Source organism: Pongo pygmaeus, chromosome X (genome assembly GCF_028885625.2).
Source record: "Pongo pygmaeus isolate AG05252 chromosome X, NHGRI_mPonPyg2-v2.0_pri, whole genome shotgun sequence".
NCBI lineage: Eukaryota > Metazoa > Chordata > Mammalia > Primates > Hominidae > Pongo > Pongo pygmaeus.
This window is the reverse complement of record NC_072396.2, coordinates 89,514,306-89,538,405: the sequence shown is the minus strand read 5'-3', so window position 1 is coordinate 89,538,405 and position 24,100 is coordinate 89,514,306. Positions and strand designations below refer to the sequence as shown.

The 24,100-nt window shown below is 37.7% G+C and overlaps 1 protein-coding gene across 1 annotated transcript in view; it reads left to right on the top strand.

The window, feature by feature from the left end:
- The first annotated feature begins 700 nt into the window (after window positions 1-700).
- POF1B (POF1B actin binding protein) overlaps window positions 701-24,100 on the top strand; it is a 436,069-nt gene continuing 412,669 nt past the window's right edge. The window contains exon 1 of the mRNA XM_063660750.1: window positions 701-849. The gene's annotated coding sequence lies outside the window, so the exon portion shown is untranslated. The remainder of the gene's footprint in view (window positions 850-24,100) is intronic.

Below are 24,100 nucleotides of genomic sequence, written 5' to 3'. Positions count from 1 at the left end.
GTCAGTCTGCCCCTGCTGGGGGTGCCTCCCAGTTAGGCTGCTCGGGGGTCAGGGACCCACTTGAGGAGGCAGTCTGCCTGTTCTCAGATCTCCAGCTGCAGTCTGCCCCTGCTGGGGGGTGCCTCCCAGTTAGGCTGCTCGGGGGTCAGGGGTCAGGGACCCACTTGAGGAGGCAGTCTGCCCGTTCTCAGATCTCCAGCTGCGTGCTGGGAGAACCACTGCTCTCCTCAAAGCTGTCAGACAGGGACATTTAAGTCTGCAGAGGTTACTGCTGTCTTTTTGTCTGTCTGTGCCCTGCCCCCAGAGGTGGAGCCTACAGAGGCAGGCAGGCCTCCTTGAGCTGTGGTGGGCTCCACCCAGTTCAAGCTTCCAGGCTGCTTTGTTTACCTAAGCGAGCCTGGGCAATGGCGGGCGCCCCTCCCCCAGCCTCGCTGCTGACTTGCTGTTTGATCTCAGACTGCTGTGCTAGCAATCAGCGAGACTCTGTGGGCGTAGGACCCTCTGAGCCAGGTGTGGGCTATACTCTCCTGGGGCACCGTTTCCTAAGCCCATCGGAAAAGCACAGTATTCGGGTGGGAGTGGCCCGATTTTCCAGGTGCCGTCTGTCAGCCCTGGAAAGGAAACTCCCTGACCCCTTGTGCTTCCCGAGTGAGGCAATGCCTCGCCCCTGCTTCGGCTGGTGCACGGTGCACTCACCCACTGACCTGCACCCACTGTCTGGCACTCCCTAGTGAGATGAACACGGTACCTCAGATGGAAATGCAGAAATCACCCGTCTTCTGCGTCGCTCACGCTGGGAGCTGTAGACCGGAGCTGTTCCTATTCGGCCATCTTGGCTCCTCCCCCCGGGTATTGTAAATAAATTACTTTTTAAATTTATTTTTCACATTGTTCACTGTTGATGTATAAAAATGCAACTAATTTTTTAATGTTGATTTTGTATCCTGCAAATTTACTGAACCTGTTCCTAAATTCTAATAGTTTTCTTGTGGAGTCATGTTTTTCTAAATATAAGATCATATCATCTGCAAACATGAATAATTTGATTTATTCCTTTCCAATGTGGTTATTTTTATATCTTTCTCTTATCTGATTGCTTTAGCTGGAACTTCCAGTACTATATTGAATAACACTAGTGACCGTGGGCAACTTGGCTGTGTTCCAGATCTTAGAGGAAAGGCTGTCAGTTTTTCCCCATTCAGTATGATATTAGCTGTGGTTCTGTCATATACAGCTTTTATCATGTTGAGATATGCTTCTTCTATGCCTAATTTTTGAAGGTTTTTATTATGAAGGGATGTTGAGTTCTATCAAGTGCTTTTGCTGCACCAATTAAAATGATCATATGGTTTTTATCCTTCCTTCTGCTGATATGATATATCACATTGATTTATTTGCATATTTTGAATCATCCTAGCTTCCAATAAATAAATCCTAAAAGGTCATAATCAAGGATTTTTCTAATGTATTGTTGAATTGAGTTTGCTAGTATTTTGTTGAGAATTTACACATCACTATTCATCTGAGATATTAGCCTGTAGTTACAAATTTTTTGACATATCTTTATCTGGTTTTGTGTCAGGGTAATAATGGCCTTTTAGGAGTTTGCGAGTATTCTCCCCTCCTCTTTTTTTCCAGAGGAGTTTGAGTAGGATTGGTATTAGTTCATCTTTAATTATTTTGTAGACCTCAACAGTGAAGCCATCAGGTCCCGGACTTTACTGGGAGACTGTTTCTTATGGCATTGATCTCGTTACTTGTTATTGGTTTGTTCAGGTTTTGGATTTCCTCCTTATTCAATCTTGGTAGTTTGTATGTGTGTAGCAATTTATGCATTTTGTCTAGATTTTCCAATTTATTGGCATAAAGTTGCTCATAGTGGCCACTAATGATTTTTTTGAATTTCTGCAATATCTGTCGTAATGTCTCCTTTTTCATTTCTGATTTTATTTATTTGGATCTTGTCCTTTTTTTTCATAGTTGCTCTGGCTAAAGGTTTGTCAATTTTGCTTACATTTTGAAAAAAACAACTTATTGTTTCATTGATTTTTTTGTATTGCTTTTTCTTAGTAGCAAATATTTTGTTTTAAATTTTTTTTAACTTTTACTTTAAGTTTGGGAGCACATTTGCAGGATGAGCAGGTTTGTTACATAGGTAAATGTGTGTCATGAGGGTTCATTGTACAGATTATTTTATCACCCAGGTATTAAGACTAGTGACCATTAGTAATTTTTTTCTGCTTCTCTCTCTTCTCCCACCTCCAACACTCCAATAGGCCCCAGTGTGTGTTGTTCCCCTCTATGTGTTCCTGTGTTCTCATCATTTAGCTCCCACTTGTAAGTAAGAACATGAGGTATTTGGTTTTCTGTTCCTGCATTAGCTTGGTAAAGGTAATGACCTCCAGTTGCATCCATGTCCCTGCAAAGGACATAAACTTATTATTTTTATGACTGCACAATATTCCATGGTGTATATGTACCACATTTTCTTTATCCAGTCTATTATTGATGGGCATTTGGGTTGATTCCATGTCTTTACTATTGTGAATAGTGTTGCAACGAACATATGCATGCATGTGTTTTTATAATAACGATTTATATTCCTTTGGGTATATACCCAGTAATGGGATTGCTGGGTCAAATGGTAGTTCTGTCCTTAGGTCTTTGAGAAATTTCCACGCTGCCTTTCACAATGATTGAATGAATTTACAGTCCCACCAACAGTGTAAAAGTGTTTCTTTTTAATAATAGCTATTCTGATGGGTGGGAGATGGTATCTCATTGTGGTTTTGATTTGCATTTCTCTAATGATCTGTGATGTTCAGCTTTATTCATATGATTGTTGGTCACATGTATGTCTTCTTTTGAGAAGTGTCTGTTCATGTAATTTGCTCACTTTTTAGTAGTTTTTTTCTTTTAAATTTGTTTAAAGTCCTATAGATGCTGGATATTAGACCTTTGTCAGATGCATAGTTTGCAAAAATTTTCACCTATTCTGTAGGTTGTCTGTTTATTCTGTTGATAATATCTTTTGCTGTGCAGAAGCTCTTAAGTTTAATCAGATCCCATTTGTCAATTTTTGCTTTTGTTGCAACTGCTTTTGGCATCTTCATCATGAAATCTTTGCCCATGCCTATCTCCTGAATAGTATTATCTAGGTTGTCTTCCAGGGTTTTTTTAGTTTTGGGTTTTACATTTAAGACTTTAATTCATCTCGAGATGATTTTTGTATATTGTGTAAGGATGGGATCCAATTTTTTTGGTATTTTTTATTTCAATTTTATTTATCTCTGCTTTTATATATATAATTTTTTTCTACTAATTTTGGGTTTGGTTTGCTCTTGCTTTTCTAATTCTTTAAGATGTATCATTAGATTGTTCACTTTAAATTTTTCCACTTTTTTTGATGTAGGCACTTATAGCTATAAACTTCCCTCTTACTACTGCTTTTGCTGAATCCCATAGGTTTTGGTATGTTGTGTTTCTATTATCATTTGTTTCAAAACATTTTTCACTTTCCTTCTTAATTCCTTCATATCTAGCAGATATCTAGCAGCAGTATGTCAGAGCAGAAAGTACACTCGTTTTGGAGTTCAAATCTTATTTTTGTCTTATTAGCTGTGTAGATTTAATATATTTACTTAATTTCTCTGAAATTCAGTTTCTTTATCTAATAAATGGAAGTAAATTTGCTTGCCTTGCCAATGCTTAAGATTGTTGTGAAATCAAATAAGGGAGTATGTAAATCTAAAATTTGTAAATTTGAGTAAAGGCACTTAATAAACTACAAATGGGTAGATCCACACCACAGATAATTTTTTTGGTAAACTTTTCCAGTCCTTACTACATAACAGTGATCAAGTTACTGCTCTTTATTTTTTGTTTAAACACTGTAGGTGAGACGCAATAGAACATGATTATTAAAAGCACAGATTCTGAAATCAGATTGCCTGTTTGAATCCTAGCATCACTACCTACTGGCCGTGTGACCTTAGAAAAGTCATTCAACTTCTCTAAACCTGTGCCCTCATCTGTAAAAGTGGAGACGATAATGGTATCTATCTCATGGGGTGGTTGTGAGAAATAAATGAGAAAGATGTTTAACAAAGTGTTTGGTATGTAGTAAGCACTCTATATATGTTGACTTTTTTCTATTATATATATAACATATATATATAACATATATATATATATGAAGTTTAGTAACCAGAGATTCAAGAATTTTCTCCTCCTATTCTTACACTAGACTTACAGATCAAAATCAGTGCAAAGGGTGAGAAAACTCAACAAAAGAATGGAGTAAAGTTCACATTACTCACATTTCATTTATTGAATTTCCATTTAGTTGTTTTCCAAACCCCCTTACCCTAGTCTGAGTATAAACTACAGATTGTACCATAAACAGGCGAATATCATTGTATTCTCTCTTTTATCTGGAGGGCAGGTTGCTTTCTCAGCAGCAAAATGGAACCTGCTTTCTGTGCTTCAGTATTTGTTTCAGCAGCAAAATTGAAAGTATTTTTTGTCACCTGCACTGCTGTCATCAGAAAAAAAAAAAAAGAAAGTGGGGGAACATAATTTTAGCACTAACACAAGTATCAGAATGATTTACCTGCCTGTTCAGCTTCATCTTCATCTTAGCTTTCAGAGATTCATTCATCGATATTTTGTCTACAAATGCATATCTCATTTTTATGCTGTTTCTCTCCCCACTGCCAGATGGCTATGTTGTGGCCAGTGTCCATAGTGTTCATCAAGGAGAATGAGGAAGATATGCAGATACATCTTATTGGCATTTGGGTGGGGCTCCCATAACCACATTTTCTAGTGTGAATCTCCCATGAATAATGGGTCAGACCAAAGCAAACATTTGTTTGCCATTGAAGAAATACTGGAAATGACTAAACAAATGTGAAACTAGAATCAAAAGAAATCAAATGTTAAGGTACTATTAAAAGTTAATCGAACGATTATGAGGTCAATCTCCTTGCTCATATTAAATTGTTTCAGATGGTACGTGACCCAGTGCTCTGTATCCTCCACTTAAAATACCAAGGGCATGAAGTTGTGACCACATCCAGTGAGAGGTAATTTCACAGTCTAATAGATCTGACTTGAGCATTTTTCCTAATATTTAGCCTGAATGTGTCTTACAAAAGGAAAATGACATAGTAAGTAAGTTTGAATAAGTGTAGGTAATTCCTTTTTAGTCATAACAAATTTTCTTTAAAGAAAACAACAACCAATTCTGTCAGAAAGGCTTTCTAGCAGTGGTTAAGAGTGAATTGTAGTCAGTCAAGCCTGAGAATTCCAGCTCTGCCACTTACTTGTGAAAACTTAGGTAAGTCTCTTAACTTCTCTAAGCCTCATTTTGTTCATCTGTAACTGGGAACAACAACTTCAATAACAATAACAAAAATGTCATATATATTGAAGAAATTTATTGTGAGAAATAAATGATAAAATAGAAATAATTACACAGTATAGTGCCTGGCAATAACTCTAAATAAGTGGTAGTTATTTTTGTGGGAGGATCAAATTTGAAGACAACTAAAGTTTTTCTTTCGTGCATTTTCCTGCTTCTGTGAGACCCTTCATCTACTGAATCATTGGCTTTCAAATTATCTGGAGAAAGTTTTCACCCAAAGGAATCCCTCAAGAACAAAATCACTTGCGTTTCTAAACAGATTTTTATTTTTTATTTATTTATTTTTTATTAAGTATTTATTGATCATTCTTGGGTGTTTCTCAGAGAGGGGGATATGGCAGGGTCATAGGATAATAGTGGAGAGAAGGTCAGGAGATAAACACATGAACAAAGGTCTCTGGTTTTCCTAGGCAGAGGTCCCTGCGGCCTTCTGCAGTGTTTGTGTCCCTGGGTACTTGAGATTAGGGAGTGGTGATGACTCTTAAAGAGCATGCTGCCTTCAAGCATCTGTCTAAACAGATTTTTAAAAACTCAGAAAAGATAATAATTTTGAAAGTGAAGGCACTTTTGAATTGCAAAAGTTAAACTTTCTGAGAAGAGAGTTGTTTTCTTTTTATTTTAGTCTTAAAAACATGATTTTGAATTAAAAGTCTACAGATACTTGCAGGCTAATGCAGTAAAAGTTTATTCTAAAGTGTAAGTATTTTACACTAATATACTGTAGTGTATAGCAGTGGTTCACAAAGCGTGGTTCCTGTACTAGAGGTATTAGTATCACCTGAGAGTTTCTTAGAAGTATAACATCTTAGTTCCTAAGACACTGAATCAGAAACTGTGGTATGGCCCAACAATCTGACTTTGAACAAGTCCTCCAGATTTTTCTCATGCATGCTCAAGTTTGAGATATACCGGTATATAGTATTAGTATAGATTAGGGAGGCCTGCATGATAAACTTAGAGCTAGCTTTTCAAACTACAATGAGCCAAAGCTGGCAAATACAGAATTGAGAGATGTCTTACTCTACTTGTGATAACAAAGTACCAAAGCTTGCATGACTTAAACAACAGGAATTTATTTTCTCACAGTTCTGGAAGCTGGAAAAGCCTAAGGTCAAGGTTCATGCAGGGTTCTATTTGTGGTTTGGTCTTGCTTCCTGTTTTGTAGATAGCAGATTTGTTCTCATATGATCCTTCTTCTGAGAAAGCATGGAGAGACAAAGAGTGAGCTCCCTTGTGTCTCTTCTTACAGGGACACTAAGTCTACTGGATTATGGCCTCACTCTTATTATTACTATTATACTTTAAGTTCTAGGGTACATGTGCACAATGTGCTGGTTTTTTACATAGGTATACATGTGCCATGTTGGTTTGCTGCACCCATCAACTCGTCATTTACATTAGGTATTTCTCCGAATGCTATCCCTCCCCCATAATGCCCCGGTGCATGATATTCCCCTCTCTGTGTCCATGTGTTCTCATTGTTTAACTTCCACTTATGAGTGAGACCATGCGGTGTTTGGTTTTCTGTCATAGCGATATTTTGCTGAGAATAATGGTTTCCAGCTTCATCCATGTCCCTACAAAGGACATGAACTCATCCCTTTTTATGGCTGCATAGTATTCCATGGTGTATATGTGCCACATTTTCTTTATCCAGTCTATCATTGGTGGACATTTGGGTTGGTTCCAAGTCTTTGCTATTGTGAATAGTGCCACAATAAACATACGTGTGCATGTGTCTTTACAGTAGCATGATTTATAATCCTTTGGGTATATACCCAGTAATGGGATGGGTGGGTCAAATGGTATTTCTAGTTCTAGATCCTTGAGGAATCGCCACAGTCTTCCACAAGGGTTGAACTAGTTTACAGTCCCACCAACAGTGTAAAAACATTCCTATTTCTCCACATCCTCTCCAGCAGGTATTGTTTCCTGACTTTTTAATGATCACCATTCTAACTGGTGTGAGATGGTATTTCAGTGTGGTTTTGATTTGCATTTCTCTGATGACCAGTGATGATGAGCACTTTTTCATGTGTCTATTGGTTGCATAAATGTCTTCTTTTGTTCATATCCTTTGCCCACTTTTTGATGGGGTTGTTTGTTTTTTTCTTGTAAATTTGTTTAAGTTATTTGTAGATTCTGGATATTAGCCCTTTGTCAGATGGGTAGATTGCAAAAATTTTCTCTCATTCTGTAGGTTGCCTTTTCACTCTAATGATAGCTTCTTTTGTTGTGCAGAAGTTCTTTAGTTTAATTAGATCCCATTTGTCAATTTTGGCTTTTGTTGCCATTGCTTTTGGTGTTTTAGTGATGAAGTCTTTGTCCATGCCTATGTCCTGAATAGTATTGCCTAGGTTTTCTTCTAGGGTTTTTATGGTTTTAGGTCTTATATTTAAGTCTTTAATCCTTCTTGGGTTAATTTTTGTATAATGTGTAAGGAAGGGATCCAGCTTCAGCTTTCTACATATGGCTGGCCAGTTTTCCAAGCACCATTTAATAAATAGGGAATCTTTTCCCCAGTGCTTGTTTTTGTCACGTTTGTCAAAGACCAGATGGTGGTAGATGTGTGGTGTTATTTCTGAGGCCTCTGTTCTGTTCCATTGGTCTACATATGTGTTTTTGTATCAGTGCCATGCTGTTTTGGTTACTGTAGCCTTGTACTATAGTTTGAAGACAGGTAGTGTGATGCCTCCAGCTTTGTTCTTTTTGCTTTGGATTGTCTTGACTATGCAGGCTCTTTTTGGTTCCATATGAAATTTAAAGTAGTTTTTTCCAACTCTGTGAAGAAAGTCATTGGTAGCTTGATGGGTATGGCATTGAATCTATAAATTACCTTGGGCAGTATGGCCATTTTCATGATATTGATTCTTCCTATCAATGTGCATAGAATGTTCTTTCATTTGTTTGTGTCCTCTTTTATTTCATTGAGCTATGGTTTGTAGTTCTCCTTAAAGAGGTTCTTCACATTCCTTGTAAGTTGGATTCCTAGGTATTTTATTGACTTTGTAGCAATTGTGAATGGGAGTTCACTCATGATTTGGCTCTGTTTGTCTGTTCTTGGTGTATAGGAATGCGTGTGATTTTTGCACATTGATTTTGTATCCTGAGACTTGCGAAGTTGCTTATCAGCTTAAAGAGATTTTGGGCTGCGATGATGGAGTTTTCTAAATATACAATCACATCATCTGCAAACAGAGACAATTAGGTCTCCTATTTTCCTAATTGAATACCCTTTATTTATTTCTTTCTCTTGACTGATTGCCCTGGCCAGAACTTCCAATACTATGTTGAATAGGAGTGGTGACAGAGGGCATCCTTGTCTTGTGCTGGTTTTCAAAGGGAATGCTTCTGGTTTTTGCCCATTCAGTATGATATTGGCTGTGGATTTGTCATAAATATCTCTTATTATTTTGAGATACATTCCATCAGTACCTAGTTTATTGAGAGTTTTTAGCATGAAGTGTTGTTGAATTTTGTCAAAGGCCTTTTCTGCATCTGTTGAGATAATCATTTGGTTTTTGTCATTGGTTCTGTTTATGTGATGGACTACATTTACTGATTTGTGTATGTTGTCCCAGCCTTGCATCCCAGAGATGAAGCTGACTTGACCGTGGTGGATAAGCTTTTTCATGTGCTGCTGGATTCAGTTTGCCAGTATTTTATTGAGAATTTTCACATCGATGTTCATCAGGGATATTGGGTCTCACTCTTATAACCTAATTATCCTTGACTACCTCCATAAAGGCTATCTTCAAATACAGTCACATTGGGGTTTGGGGCTTCAACATATGAATTGTGGGGAAACACAAAGCTTCAGTCTATAAAAAGAGATTAACAAATTAATACTGGTCTTAGTCTCTCACAAGAGGTTCTTTGCCTTATCTCCCCCTTCTGGGTTGAAACCTTGCTTGGGAGTGTTTGTGGCCATAGTGGAATAAAATAGGGAAAAAAATATATTTGGGGTAGGAGAGAACTCAGGTCAGAAGACAGCTATGTGTTGCTTCATAGAATGTAACCCAAGGGGACTGCAAGTCTTGTAGAGAGGGCCCAGGTTCAGCTTGGAATAGGAACAGTAGAGTAATAATGATTTAGTGAATTACCTTACCTGATTATCCTAAGGACAGAGTCCTATTTACTCCAGTAGCAGGGAGAGGGACTGAGAGATCATATGTTCTACTTACCCAGCACATACACACATGAGACATATAAGGCCCAAGAGAGAGCCAATGAACCTTAAAGGGACTCACAGTTGGGGAGAGAAAGATGAAGAGTGAACAGGACTGTCAGCAAAAGAAAATGGTGTCACCACTGGCATCCCAGACCATAGTAATGACAGGGTGTATGTGTGAATATACCTCAGGAATAGGCCCTCAAGCTTCTCAGTGGAAGCCAGCATTACACAGAAATCCACAGACAACCAGCTGTCCTCACCCACCATAATATGTAAGTTCTACCACTTCTACACTTTATAACATCTCTCAGGGAGAAGTAGGAGGGCAGCAACCTTAGCTGATTATGTTTAAATCCTAAATCGAATGAGCTTGGTAATGACTAGATGATGATGATGATGATGATGATGATGATGATAATGATGATGATGATTTTTCCCTCAGGCAGAATAAAAGTCCAGAGTCCTTAAAATGAGTTGTAGCAAATGAAAGGAGTAGTTTGCACACCTGAATTTATGGCTGAGAATCATCAACTGCTAGATTATTATTATTATTACTACTAATAGTAGCAGCAGTAGCAGCTAGAGTATTTCTCTCTATATAAGGTGGAAAACCACCGGGCTTCATGAGCAACTGAAATAGATGCCACACTAATATATAGTGGCAAATCACTACTTTTTTTTCCATACATAACACTATTTGAACATGCAATTGCAACAGTTTTCTCTCAGTTTTGCTTCTCACCTGGGACATTATCAGCAAGTTTAGTTTTCAGAAGTAGTTACTGTATTGCACTTCATTTTTTGGTTGCCAGGCATTTACCAGATGAATATACTAACATTACATACACATTTATGATTTCCTATTTGTATCAAATAGTAGTCCCCCTTGTCTGTGGTTTCATTTTCCACAGTTTCATTTATCCATAGTCAGTCATGTTCTGAAAATAAGTAAGTACAGTACAATAAGATATTTGAGAGAGGGACCACATTCACATAACTTGTGATATATATATATCCTGCAATGATTTCTAAGCAATATCTTGTTAACCATAGTTTTGAATTTTCAACAATAAATTAAAACCTATCAACATTTCATTCAGATAAATTCCAAGGCTTCCAGAGGCTACCCAAGCCTTTGCAACTTCGGATGTGAAATCATCTTTGACTTATCCTCAGGCCACAGTGCTAAGCCACTGCAGATCTTATTGGCCTTCATCCATTTATACCTAAGTGGCAAACCAACCATCAAAATGGAAGGCAAAATTATATTTGCTTACTGGATTTTTCTATTAGGGCAAACCAATCATCAAAATGGAAGGGGAAATTATATTGGCTTACTAGAGTTTCCTATTAGGAACCCATTTTTATTTGAAAATAAATTCACATTTAAATATAATAAAAAATAAAAATAGTACAAAGAACTTTTGTATACCTTTTATGCAGCTATATCTATTGTTAATATTTTACTCCTGGGGGTGGAGTCAAGATGGCTGACTAGAAGCAGCAGCTTTTGAAAGCTCCTATTGAAAAAGAAAACAACGTAAGTGTGTGAATCTTTCACCAGCAACCGAAGGATCCGGGTTCTCTCATCAAAGTTGTCTAGAAGGCTGGCGTGATTCATGGAGAGAAGGAAGAACAGTGTGGTGCAGCGGCCCACCTGATAGCCACGAGCTGCATGGGAAAGGAAAGCTTCCTCCCCCTAGCCAAGGGAGGTGGTGAGTGAGTGTGCTATCCAGCTAGGGAAACTGTTATTTTTCCACGGTACTGTGCAACCCATGGACCGGATGATTCCACTTGTGAACCCATGCCACCAGGGCCTAGTGTTTCAAGCCCAGAATGCACAGATTCTTACAGCCTCTCAGCTGGAATCTGCTTAAGCCTGCTGAACTCCTGGGGGGAAAGGTGACCAGCACCAGCTACAGCTGCCTGCTGTTTAAGCCATTTGAGCTCCTTGGGGGAGGGGCAGCAGCCAGCAATGGGACTGGCAACTGCCTAACACGCTAAGCTCCCTGAGTGGGGGAAAGACGACACCCATTTCTATAGCTACAGGCTGCACTTTTCCCCTGCTGGAGCCAAGTAGGATGGACGACTTGGTCCCAAGACTTGTCCCCACAGCCCAACACACTGGCTGTGGCAGTCTTCAGCCAGAGTGCCTCTTCAGGCCTAAACCTGAACCATCCTTCTTCATTGGGAGGGGCTTCCCTGCAGGATCTCCAATAACTCCCGCCAGAGGCTCAGGGACAGAATTCAGATCTCCCTGGGCCTGAGCCCCTAGGGAGAGGGATGGCTGCAGTCTCTGCAGACAAGCAGACTTAGCCTTTTCTCCTGGTAGTTCTGAGGAATCCAGGCAGCCCAGACAAGTGAGTTTCCCCACAGCAAAGCACACCCCTTCCACAAAGGGACAAAGTGCTTCATTAAATGGGTCCTCTTCCTCATGCCACCCAACTGGGCGAGATGCTCCAACAGGGGTTGTCAGGCAGGAGTGATCATTCTGGCATCAGGTTGGTGCCTGTAGAGGTCAGAGGTCCCAGAAGGAACAGGCACCCATCTTTGCTGTTCTCCAGTCTCCTTGAGAGACATCTCCAGGCACAGGAGTGAATCAGATGAATACAGCCTGAAGTAAACCCTCAGCAAACTGCAGCAGCCCTACAGAAGTGGGACCTGACTATTGAAAGAAAAACAATCAGAAAGTGACAACAACAATATAAACAACAACAACAGAAAAGGCCCACACAAAAACCCCATCCAAGGATCAGCAGCCTCAAAAACAAAAATTAGACAAACATGAAGATGAGAAAGAGTCAACAAAAAAAATGCTGAAAACTCAAAATGCCAAAGTGCTTCTTCTCCTCCAAATGATTGCAACATCTCTCCATCAAGGGCACAAAACTGGATGAAGGATTAGATAGACAAATGGACAGAATTAGGCTTCAGAAAGTGTGTAATAGAAAACTACACTAAGCTAAAAAGGTATGTTCTAACCCAATGCAAGAAGCTAAAAACCTTGATAAAAAGTTAGAGGAATTGCTAGCTAGAATAACCAGTTTAGAGAGGAACATAAATGACCTGATGGAGCTGAAAAACACAGCACGAGAACTTCATGAAGCATACACAAGTATCAATAGGCAAATCAACCAAGCAGAAGAAAGGATATCAGAGTTTGAAGACCTCCTTACTGAAATAAGACATGCATACATGAATAGAGAAAAAAGAATGAAAAGGAAAAAAAAAGTCTTCAAGAAATATGGTCCTTCATAAAAAGACTGAACCTATGATTGATTAGAGTACCAGAAGGAGACAGGGAGAATGGAAACAAGCTGGAAAACACACTTCAAGATATTATCCAGGAGAAATTCCCCAACCTAGCAAGACAGACTAAAATGTAAATTCAGGAAATACAGAGAACACCATTAAGATAATTCATGAGAAGATCAACCACAAGGCACATAATCATCAGATTTTCTGAGTTTGAAATGAAGGAAACACTGTTAAGGGCAGTCAGAGAGAAAGGCCAGGTCACCTACAAAGGGAAGCCCATCAGAGTAACAGCATACCTTTCAGCAGAAACTCTACAAGCCAGAAGAGATGGGGAGCCAATATTCCACATTCTTAAAGAAAAGAATTTTGAACTCAGAATTTTATATCCAGCAAAACTAAGCTCCATAAGCCAAGGAGAAATAAAATCCTTTCCAGAGAAGCAAATGCTGAGGGATTTCATTACTACCAGGCCTTCCCTGCAAAAGCTCCTGAAAGAAGCACTAAATATGGAGAGGAAAAACCGGTATGATCCACTGCAAAAACACACCAAAATATAAAGACCAATGACACTATGAAGAAATTGCATCTACTAGTGTGCAAAATAATCAAATAGCATCATGGTGACAGGATCAAATTCACAAATAACAATACTAGTGTTAAATGTAAATAGGCTAAATGCCCCAATTAAAAGACACAGACTGGCAAATTGGATAATGAGTCAAGACCTATCAGTGTGCTGTATTCAGGAGACCATCTTATGTGTAAAGACACACACAGGCTCAAAATAAAGGGATGGAAGAAATTTTCCCAAGTAAGTGGAAAGCAAAAGAAAGCAGGAGTTGCAATCCTAGTTGCTGAAAAAACAGACTTTAAACCAAGAAAGATCAAAAAAGACAAAAAAGGGCATTACATAATGGTAAAGGGAACAATTCCACAAGAAGAGCTAACTATTCTAAATATGTATGCACCCAATACAGGAGCACCCACATTCATAAAACAAGTTCTTAGAGACCTATACAGAGATGTAGACTCCCACACAATAATAGTGGAAGACTTTGACACCAAACTGTTGGTATTAGACAGATCAATGACACAGAAACTTAACAAGAATATTCAGGACTTGAACTCAGCTCTGGATCAAGTGAACCTGGTATATGTCTACGGAACTCTCTACCCCAAATCAATATAATATACATTCTTCTCAATGCCACGTGGCACTTATTCTAAAATTGAGCACATAATTGTAAGTAAAATGCTCCTCAGCAAATTCAAAAGAATTGAAATAATAACAAACAGTCTCTCAGACCACAGTGCAATCAAATTAGAACTCAGGATTAAGAAACTCACTCAAAACCACACGATTTCTTGGAAAATGAACAACCTACTTATGAATGACTCCTGGGTAGATAATGAAATTAAGGCAAAAATCAAGAAGTTCTTTGAAACCATTGAGAATAAAGAGACAATGTACCAGTATCTCTGGGACACAGCTAAAGAAGTGTTAAGATGGAAATTTATAGCACTAAATGTGAACATCAGAAAGCTAGAAAGATCTCAAATTGACATGCTAGCATCACAATTAAAAGAGCTAGAGGGGCAAGAGCAACCTAATCCAAAAACTAACAGATGACAAGAAATAACTAAGATCAGAGAATAATCAAAGCAGATCGAGACACAAAAAACCCTCCAAAAAAGTCAGTGAACACAGGAGCTGTTTTTTTGTAAAAATTAACAAATAGACTGCTAGCTAGACTAATAAAGAAGACAGAGAAGAATCAAATAGGCACAATAAAAAATGATAAAGGGGATATCACCACTGACCCCACAGAAATACAAACTACCATCAAAGAATACTATAAACACCTCTACATGGAAAAACTAGAAAATCTAGAGGAAATTGATAAATTCCTGAATGCATACAGCCTACCAAGACTAAAACAGAAAGAAGTTGAATCCCTGAATAGACAAGCTCTGAAATTGAGGCAGTAATTAGTAGCCTACCAACGGAAAAAAAAAAAAAGCCCAGAACCAGATGGATTCACAGCTGAATTCTACCAGAAATACAAAGAGAAGTTGGTATTATTTCTTCTGAAACTATTCCAAACAATTGAAAAGGAGGGACTTCTCCCTAACTCATTTTATGAAGCCAGCATCATCCTGATACCCAAACCAGGAAGAGACAAACAAAAAAAGAAAACTTCAGGCCAATATCCCTGATGAACATCGATGTGAAAATCCTCAATAAAATACTCACAAACCAAATCCATCAGCACATCAGAAAACTTATCCACCATGATCAAGTCAGCTTTATTCCTGAGATGCAAGGCTGTTTCAACATATGCAAATATATAAATGTAATCCATCACATAAACAGAATCAAGGACAAAAACTACACGATTATCTCAATAAATGCAGAAAAGGCCTTTGATAAAATTCAACATCCCTTCATGTTAAAAACTCTCAATAAACCGGGTATTGATGGAACATATCTCAAAATAATAAGAGCTATTTATGACAAACCCACAGCCAATATCATATTGAATGGGCAAAAGCTGGAAGCATTCCCTTTGAAAACCAGTACGAGACAAGGATGCCCTCTCTCAGCACTCCTATTCAACATAGTATTGGAAGTACTGGCCAGGGAAATCAGGGAAGAGAAAGAAATAAAGGTATTTAAAATGGAAGAGATGAAGTAAAGTTGTCTTTGTTTGCAGACAACATGATTTTATATTTAGAAATTCCCTTGATCTCAGCCCAAAAACTTATCGAACTGATACGCAACTTCAGCAAAGTCTCAGGACACAAAATCAATGTGCAAAAATCACAAGCATTTCTTGACAACAACAATAGGTAAGCAGACAGCCAAATCATGAATGAACTGCCATTCACAATTGCTACAAAGAGAATAAAATACCTAGGAATACAGCTAACAAGGGATGTGAAGGACCTCTTCAAGGAGAACTACAAAGCACTGCTAAAGGAAATAAGAGAAAATTTAAACAAATGGAAAAACACTCCATCTTCATGGATAGGAAGAATCAATATTGTGAAAGTGCCCATACTGCCCAAAGTTATTTATAGATTCAATGCTATTCCAATAAAACTACCATTGACAGTTTTTACAGAATTAGAAAAAATTATTTTAAATTTCATATGGAATCAAAGAAGACCCTGTATAGTCAAGATAATCCTAAGCAAAAAGAACAAAGCTGGAGGCATCAGGCTACCTGGCTTCAAACTATACTACAAGGCTGCAGTAACCAAAACAGCATGGTACTTGTACCAAAGCAAACATATAAACCAATGGAGCAGAACAGAGACGTCAGAAATAACACCACAAATCTATAACTATCAGATCTTTGACAAACCTGGCAATAACAAGCAATCGGTAAAGGATCTCCTATTCAGTAAGTGGTGTTGGGAAAACTGGCTAGCCATATGCAGAAAACTGAAACTGCACCCCTTCCTTACGCCTTATACAAAAAGTAACTCTAGATGGATTAAAGACTTAAATATAAAACCCAAAACCATAGAAACCCTAGAAGAAAACCTAGGCAATACCATTCAGGACATAGGCACGGGCAAAGACTTTATGACAAAGATGCCAAAAGCAATGCCAACAAAAGCCAAAATTGACAAATGGGATCTAGTTAACTAAAGTTAACTAAAGAGCTTCTGCACAGCAAAAGAAACTATCATCAGAGAGAACAGGCAACTTACAGAATGAGAGAAAATTTTTGCAATCTACCCATGTGACAAAGGTCTAATATCCCGAATTTACAAGGAACTTAAACATATTTACAAGAAAAAGACAAACAACCCCATCACAAAGTGGGCAAAGGATATGAACAGACACTTTTCAAAGGAAGACATTTACATGACGAACAAACATGAAAAAAAGCTCAACATCACTGATCATCAGAGAAATGCAAATCAAAACCACAATGAGATAACATCTCATGCCAGTCAGAATGGCAATTATTAAAAAGTCAGGAAACAATAGATACTGGCGAGGCTGTGGAGAAATAGGAACACTTTTTACCGTTGGTGGGAATGTAAATTATTTCAACCATTTTAGAAGACAGTATGGCGATTCCTCAAGGATCTAGAACCAGAAATACCATTTGACCCAACAATCACATTATTGAGTATATACCCAAAGGAATATAAATCATTCTACTATAAAGACACATGCACATGTATGTTTATTGCAGCACTATTTGCAATAGCAAAAACATGGAACCGACGCAAATGCCCATCAATTATAGGCTGGATAAAGAAAATGCTGTACATATACACCATGGAATACTATGCAGCCATAAAAAGGAATGAGATCATGTCCTTTGCATGGACATGGATGAAGCTGGAAGCCATCATCTTCAGCAAACTAACACAGGGATAGGAAACCAAATACTGCATGTTCTCACTCATAAGTGGGGGTTGAACATTGAGAACACATGGACACAGAGAGGGGAACAACACACACCAGGGCCTCTTGGGGGGTGTGGGGTGAGTGGAGGGAACTTAGAGGATGGGTCAATAGGTGCAGCAAACCGCCATGGCATACGTATACCTATGTAACAAACCTGCACTTTCTGCACATGTATCCCCCTTTTTTTAGAAGATAAAAAAGAATATAAAAATAAAATAAATATTTTACTCCTTTTGCTCTCTGTCTCCTCACACACACACATATAATTTTATAATATTTTTCTGAACCATTCATGGGTGAGCCATGTGCATCATGATCCTAAGAATATGATAAAATACTTTCATCTAATGTATCTCTTATATTCCAACTATGTCAGTTGACTCAATAGTGTCCTTTACAGCATTTTCTCCTTGAATTGAGAATCCAGTCTAGAACCTGGTAGCACATATAATTGTCATATCTCACTAGGCTTCTTTAATCTGGGACAGGTCCACAGCCCTTTCTTGCCTTTTGATCATCCAGTCAAGGTGATGCCCAAATTCTTTGATGTATAATTACTGGTTATATTACTTTTTTGTAACTAATAAGTAGTCTGTGGGAAGTCACTTGGAGACTATGCATAATTTCCCCCAAGATTCAGCCTCCATTTATCATATTTTATTAATTTTGTCTTTATTATGATGATTATTAAATAATTATTTTTTAGCTCCAGTACTTCCTTCATACTTATCAGCAATCTATTTCAAGGAAGAACCCTTCCCCCATGTTTATTTATATATTTATCTATCTCTATATAAATAAATATATATTTATTTATATATTGTATATTATATATGGAGAGATAGATAAATATATATTTATAATATATAAATAAATATATATTTATTTATATATTATATAAAATAATATATATTATAATTATAAATATATTTTATATATAAATAATATATAAATAAAATATATTTATATATTATTTATATATTTATACATGTCTGTGTGGAGTCATGAATTCTTATTTTTTCAGTGGTTTACTCAATAATTTTGGTGTTTATATTGTCTCAGATTTTTCCAGCAGGAGTTCTTTTCAATTTGTTAACTGCATTTTGTGGCATGCTCCCAATAAAATAAAAATTTCTATTATGTTTTTGGTATAACAAAACATAATATGTTTTGTTACATTTCAGGCTCATTTTGTGTCTTCCCTACCCTAGCCCTGGCATCAGGAATTTCTCCAAATATCCCTAAGAATCAGGGTTTTTTTTGCTCTAATTGTGCTACATGTTTTGAGCAGGGTTAGGATTTACTTATTATATTGTCTGTTTTCTTTCATCTTTTTATATTTTGATGACATTCAAGCAAGAATGAGTCTCTCCCACTGGTGGAAAAAGAAATTAAATTGGAACTTCCTCTCCAAAACTCTTCTCCCAATATATTAAATAGACATAATTAGTACCATATCTAATTTGTGGGTGCAAGGCTGGGTGTATCAAAATGGAGAAAGACTATTTCACTTCCATCTTCAGTATCTGTATAGTACTGTGTATGCATGCCTATTGAATAGAAATATATATATATATAAATGTATATAATGCAAGAATACAGCAGTTAAATTAAGCTGTTTCCTGTTTTATCCAAATTGCATGGGAGAAATTTCAATACTTGGAAAGGAACACAAGACAAAAGCAAATGAAAAAGTACAATTTTAAATGTTTACAAATATTTTTCAGTGTAATTCTTACATAAACAAATAAATGAATAACATGGATGTTTTGTGGTACCGCCTACAGCTCTGGGTATGTTGTGCAACCCCATATTGAAAGAGGAAAACTTGTTACAAGCCAAAGCCACAGACAAGTAAAGATTCTGTATGAAACCATCTAGTTATAGTGAACTTTTTTTCTTCGAGCAATCTAATAGGATGTGAGGATGGCAGAGCATCACTTATGGGAAGGCAGAACAACTGTGATTTGGTTGATGAAGTGCCCCAACCACAGCATTTCTGGCTCTAAGAATAGTCCAGGCTAACAATAACTATCCTTTCTGAAGCTATCAGAGGCTGAGAAAATGAATATGAGCTCTTTGCCGCATAGAGATGAGGAAATCTCATTTCTAGGGAATCATTTTTCTCCGTTCTGGAAGAGAATAGCCAGGCTATTCAGAAAGCAATGAAAAAGAGGATATTTGAAAGTTGCATGCACACTGACATGTGCTCTGGCTTTCTAATCTTGGGGAGGAGTACAGTGTCATTCACAGAAAATTAAAATTCCAAAGGATGAATTTAGCTATATAGTAGATAATGTGCTTCAATCAAAAAAGACTATTGCCACCTGGCTGAAAATATTTTCATTATTTCTTTCTTTTTGGTTTAGGACTTCTTGTATAAAACAATGCAAGACAAAATTCATAGGAACCCCCACCCCAATATTTCTTCTGGCAATAGCATCATCATTGCTTCAGACTGAACACAAGCATGGAGGAGAACCCATAAAATCCCATGACCCCACCCCAAAGAAGGTGGCCTTTGGGAGAGGGTGCATCTATCTGCCTTTGACTTATGAGGAACAATAGTATCTCTCAAAGCAACTCAAACCTAGGAAGTTAGGTTGTGAGAACCATAACGAAGAAATAACTTCAGCATTGTCTAAGATATTAGGTTGTGACATTGTACCTATTATATAGGTCCTGAATAATTATGGAATCCTAACAGCCAACATTGAGTTCATATGGACATAAAGATGGGAACAGTAGACCCTGGGGACTACTAGTGGGAGGATCCTAATATCTCATAATGGAGTCACTCAGGTTAAGTGTTATAAAGCCCATACTGAAGTTGTTTACTGCTCAAAGTGATAAGCATATGAGTACTTGAACGAGCATTATGTTCAAGTAAAATTGTTTTTCCTCGAAGTTATAAACATATGTGTAATAGGCTGAGCATTAATCTCACAGTAAAGTTGGTTTCCTTTAAAGTAAGAAACATATACATAATAGGTGAGATAAAACCGGCTGTGGTATGATACCACCTGAGAGCCAGAATGAGCCAATAGAAAATTGAGCCAAAAGATTGATGAGATGATGATAATGGGCACACTTGTAGAATATCATTAAAACAGCAAAGAACTGACAATCCACGAGGCACCTTTAGAATTTCTGCCTGCAAGATTTCTGAAGCCTACTCCAGGCTTTGACAATTGCTACCCAGAGGTTCTGTCTGATAGGAGCAGATATTCCCCCACTGACCAGCTACTGAGGGATTTCCAGATCTACTCCAGTTTTCTGTGAGTGTGCTGGCTTTCCCAGCCATCACTGTGGTTTGTTATCCTCCCTAATTACTGGCTTTAACAATTGAATTATATTGTGAATGTTTGCTCAGTTGATCGTGTGTGTAAATCTCTTGCATGAATTTGAGCATTAGAGAAAAGACCTGATATTGGTATTTTTCTTCTTCTTTTTCTTTATCTGATTATTTTTTCATATCTTAATTGACTACATGTATGTCTTCTTTGAAGAAGTGTCTGTTCATGTCCTTTGCCCATTTTTAATGGGGTTGTGTTTTGCTTGTTGAATTAAGTTCCTTATAGATTCTAGATATTATAACTTTGTCTGATGCAGAGTTTGCAAACATTTTCTCTCATTCTGTAGGTTGTCTGTTTGATAGTTTCTAGTGCTGTGCAGAAGCTCATTAGTTTAAGTCCCATTTGTCTATTTTATGTTTTTATTGCATTGGCTTTTGAAGTCTTCGTCATAAATTCTTTGCCTAGGCCAAAGTCCAGAATAGTTTTTCCTAGGTTTACTTCTAAGACTCTGATAGTTTGAGGTCTTACATTTAAGTCTTCAATTCATCTTGAGTCAATTTTTGTATATGGTGAGAGATTGGGATCCAGTCTTATTCATTTGCATATGGCTAGCCAGTTTTCACAGCATCATTTATTGGAGAGGGTGTGTATTAGTTCAGTCTTACACTGCTATAAAGAACTACCTGAGTCTGGGTAATTTATGAAGAAAAGGCGTTTAGTTGACTCACAGTTTCACAGGCTGCACAGGAAGCATGGCTGGGAGGCCTCAGGAAATTTACAATCATGGTGGAAAGGTGAAGGGGAAGCAAGCACATCTTACCATGGCAGAGCAGGAGAGAGAGAGAGTGAAGACAGGAGTGCCACACACTTTTAAACTGTCAGATCTCATGAGGACTCACTCACTATCACAAGAACATCAAGGGGAAAATCCGCCCCAATGATCCAATCACCTTTAACCACGTCCCTCCCCCAACATTGGGAATTAAAATTCAACATGACATTCAGGTGTGGGCAAAGTGCCAAACCATATCAGGGTGTCCTGCCCTATGGTTTATTTTTGTTGATGTTGTCAAAGATCAGTTGGTTGTAGGTATGTGGCTTTATATCCAGGTTCTCTATTCTGTTCCATTGTTTGACGTATCTATTTTTTTATACCACTACAATGCCATTTTGGTAACTGTGGCCTTGATCATTATTGGTGTATCAAAATGCTGCTGATTTTTGTGTGCTTACTTTGAATCCTTAGACTTTACTGAATTTAAATTTAGGAGTTCTTTGGAGGACTCTTTAGGATTTTACAGGTATTATCAACAAACAGAAAATTTCCTCTTTTCCAATTTGGATACTTGTTATTCTTTCTCTTCCTTGCTCTGGGTAGGACTTCCAGTATTATGTTGAATATAAATGGTGAAAGTGGGTGTCCTTCTCTTGTTCAACATCTTAAGAGGAATGTTTTCAGCTTTTTCCCATTTGGTATGATGTTGGCTGTGGGTTTCTCATATATAGTTTTTATTATTTTGAGATATGCCCCTCCTATACCTAGTTTTTTGGAGGTTTTTGTCATAAAGAGATGCTAAATTTTACCAACTGCTTTTTCTGCATCTGTTGAGATGATAACATGGTTTTTTGTTATTGATTCTCTTTATGTGGTGAATCACATTTATTGATATGCGTAGGTTGAACTATTCTTGCATCCCTGGAATAAATCCCACTTGATCACGGTGTATTATTTTTTTGATGTGGGTGTTGAATTTGGTTTGCTAGTATTTTGTTCAGAATTTTTCAACCTATGTTAATCCAGGATATTGGTGTGTAGTTTTCCTTTTTGTTGTGTTATTCTTTGACTTTGTTATCAGGGTGATGCTGGCTTTGTAGAATGAGTTAAGGAGGATTTCCTCTTCCTTGATTTTGGAACATTTTCTGTAGGATTGGTATTAGTTCTTTTTTATACATTTGGTAGCATTTGGCTGTGAATTCATGTGATCTTGGGCTTTTTTTGTTGAGAGATTCTTATTGCTGACTCAATCTCATTCATTATTGGTCTGTTCAGGATTTCTATTTCTTCCTGGTTCAATTTTGGAAGTTTGCATATTTCCAGAAATTTATAGATTTCCTCTAGGTTTCCTAGTTTGTGAGCATAGAGTTGTTCACAGTAGAGAAAGCTTAATATTGTTAAAATGTTTATACTACCAGTGTTAGGGTTTTCCAGAGAAACAGAACCAATAGAATACATACCTGTCTACATTTAACTATTATGTGGAATTGGCTCATATGATTATGGAGGCCTAGAAATCTCCAAATCTGCAGTTGCCAAGCTAAAAACCCAAGAGAGACAATGGTAGTACAAAGCCCTAAGAACTAAGAAAGCTGATGATGTAGCTAGTCTGAGTCCAACAGGCTCAAGACCCAGGAAGAGCCAATGTTTCAGTTTGTGTCTGAAGGTAGGAAAAAAAAAAAAGATGTCCCAGCTTGAAGGCAATCAGTTCGGATAAATTCCCTCGTACTCAGCCTTTTTTTTCTATTCAGGCTTTCAACTGATTCAATGAGGCCTATCCAAATTAGGGAAGTCAATCTGCTTTACTCAGTCTACAGATTCAAATTTTCATTCAGAAAGACTCTCCTAGACATATCCAGAATAATGCTTTGGCTAAATATCTGGGCACCCAATGACTAATCAAGTTGACACATAAAATTAGCCATCATATTACACAAAGAAATCTACAGATTCAATGCAATGTCTATCAAAATTCCAATGTACTTTTTGCAGCAATAAAAACACTAACTTAAAATTTATATGGAATCTCAAATGACCCAAATAGCCAAAACAGTCTTGAAAAAGAAGAATAAATTTGGAGACCTCACGCTTCCTGGTTTCAAATTTACTACAAAGCTATAGTAAACAAAACATACAGGGTGGTAATAGCATAAAGACAGACATATAGACCAATGAAAAAGAATAGACAGCCCAGAAATAAACCCTTCAGTATAGAGTCAAATGATGTTTGAGGAGAATGCCAAGACCACACAATGGAAAAAAGGCAGTTTCTCCAAAAAGTGATGTTGGGAAAACTGGATAGTCACATGAAAAAGCATAAATTTGACTGCTACTTTACATCACATACAAAAAAATATTTTAAAATGTATTAAAGGAGGCTTAGAGATCATCATGGCAGGTGGAAGGCAGGACTAGATTGCAGCTCTGGACAGAGCAGCTTGCGGAAGCTCACATTGTGAATTTTAGCTCCAGATAGACTGCAAGAACAAACCAGCAATCCCAACAAGATCCACGGACCCTCTGAAGGAAGCAGACTGCTCCTGCAGTACCTGGGGGACACCCCAAGTACTGTGAGTGCCCCAACTGCATTAGTGGGAAAGGGAGACCCTTCTCTCCTGCACATACACCCCCACTGGAGAAGTTGAAGGTTTGTTTGCTGGAGAAGTTTCCCACCTTACCTGTAGCTGAGCCAATTTAGAGAGCTGAGTGAAATACAGGGGTAGAGGAAGGAGCAGAA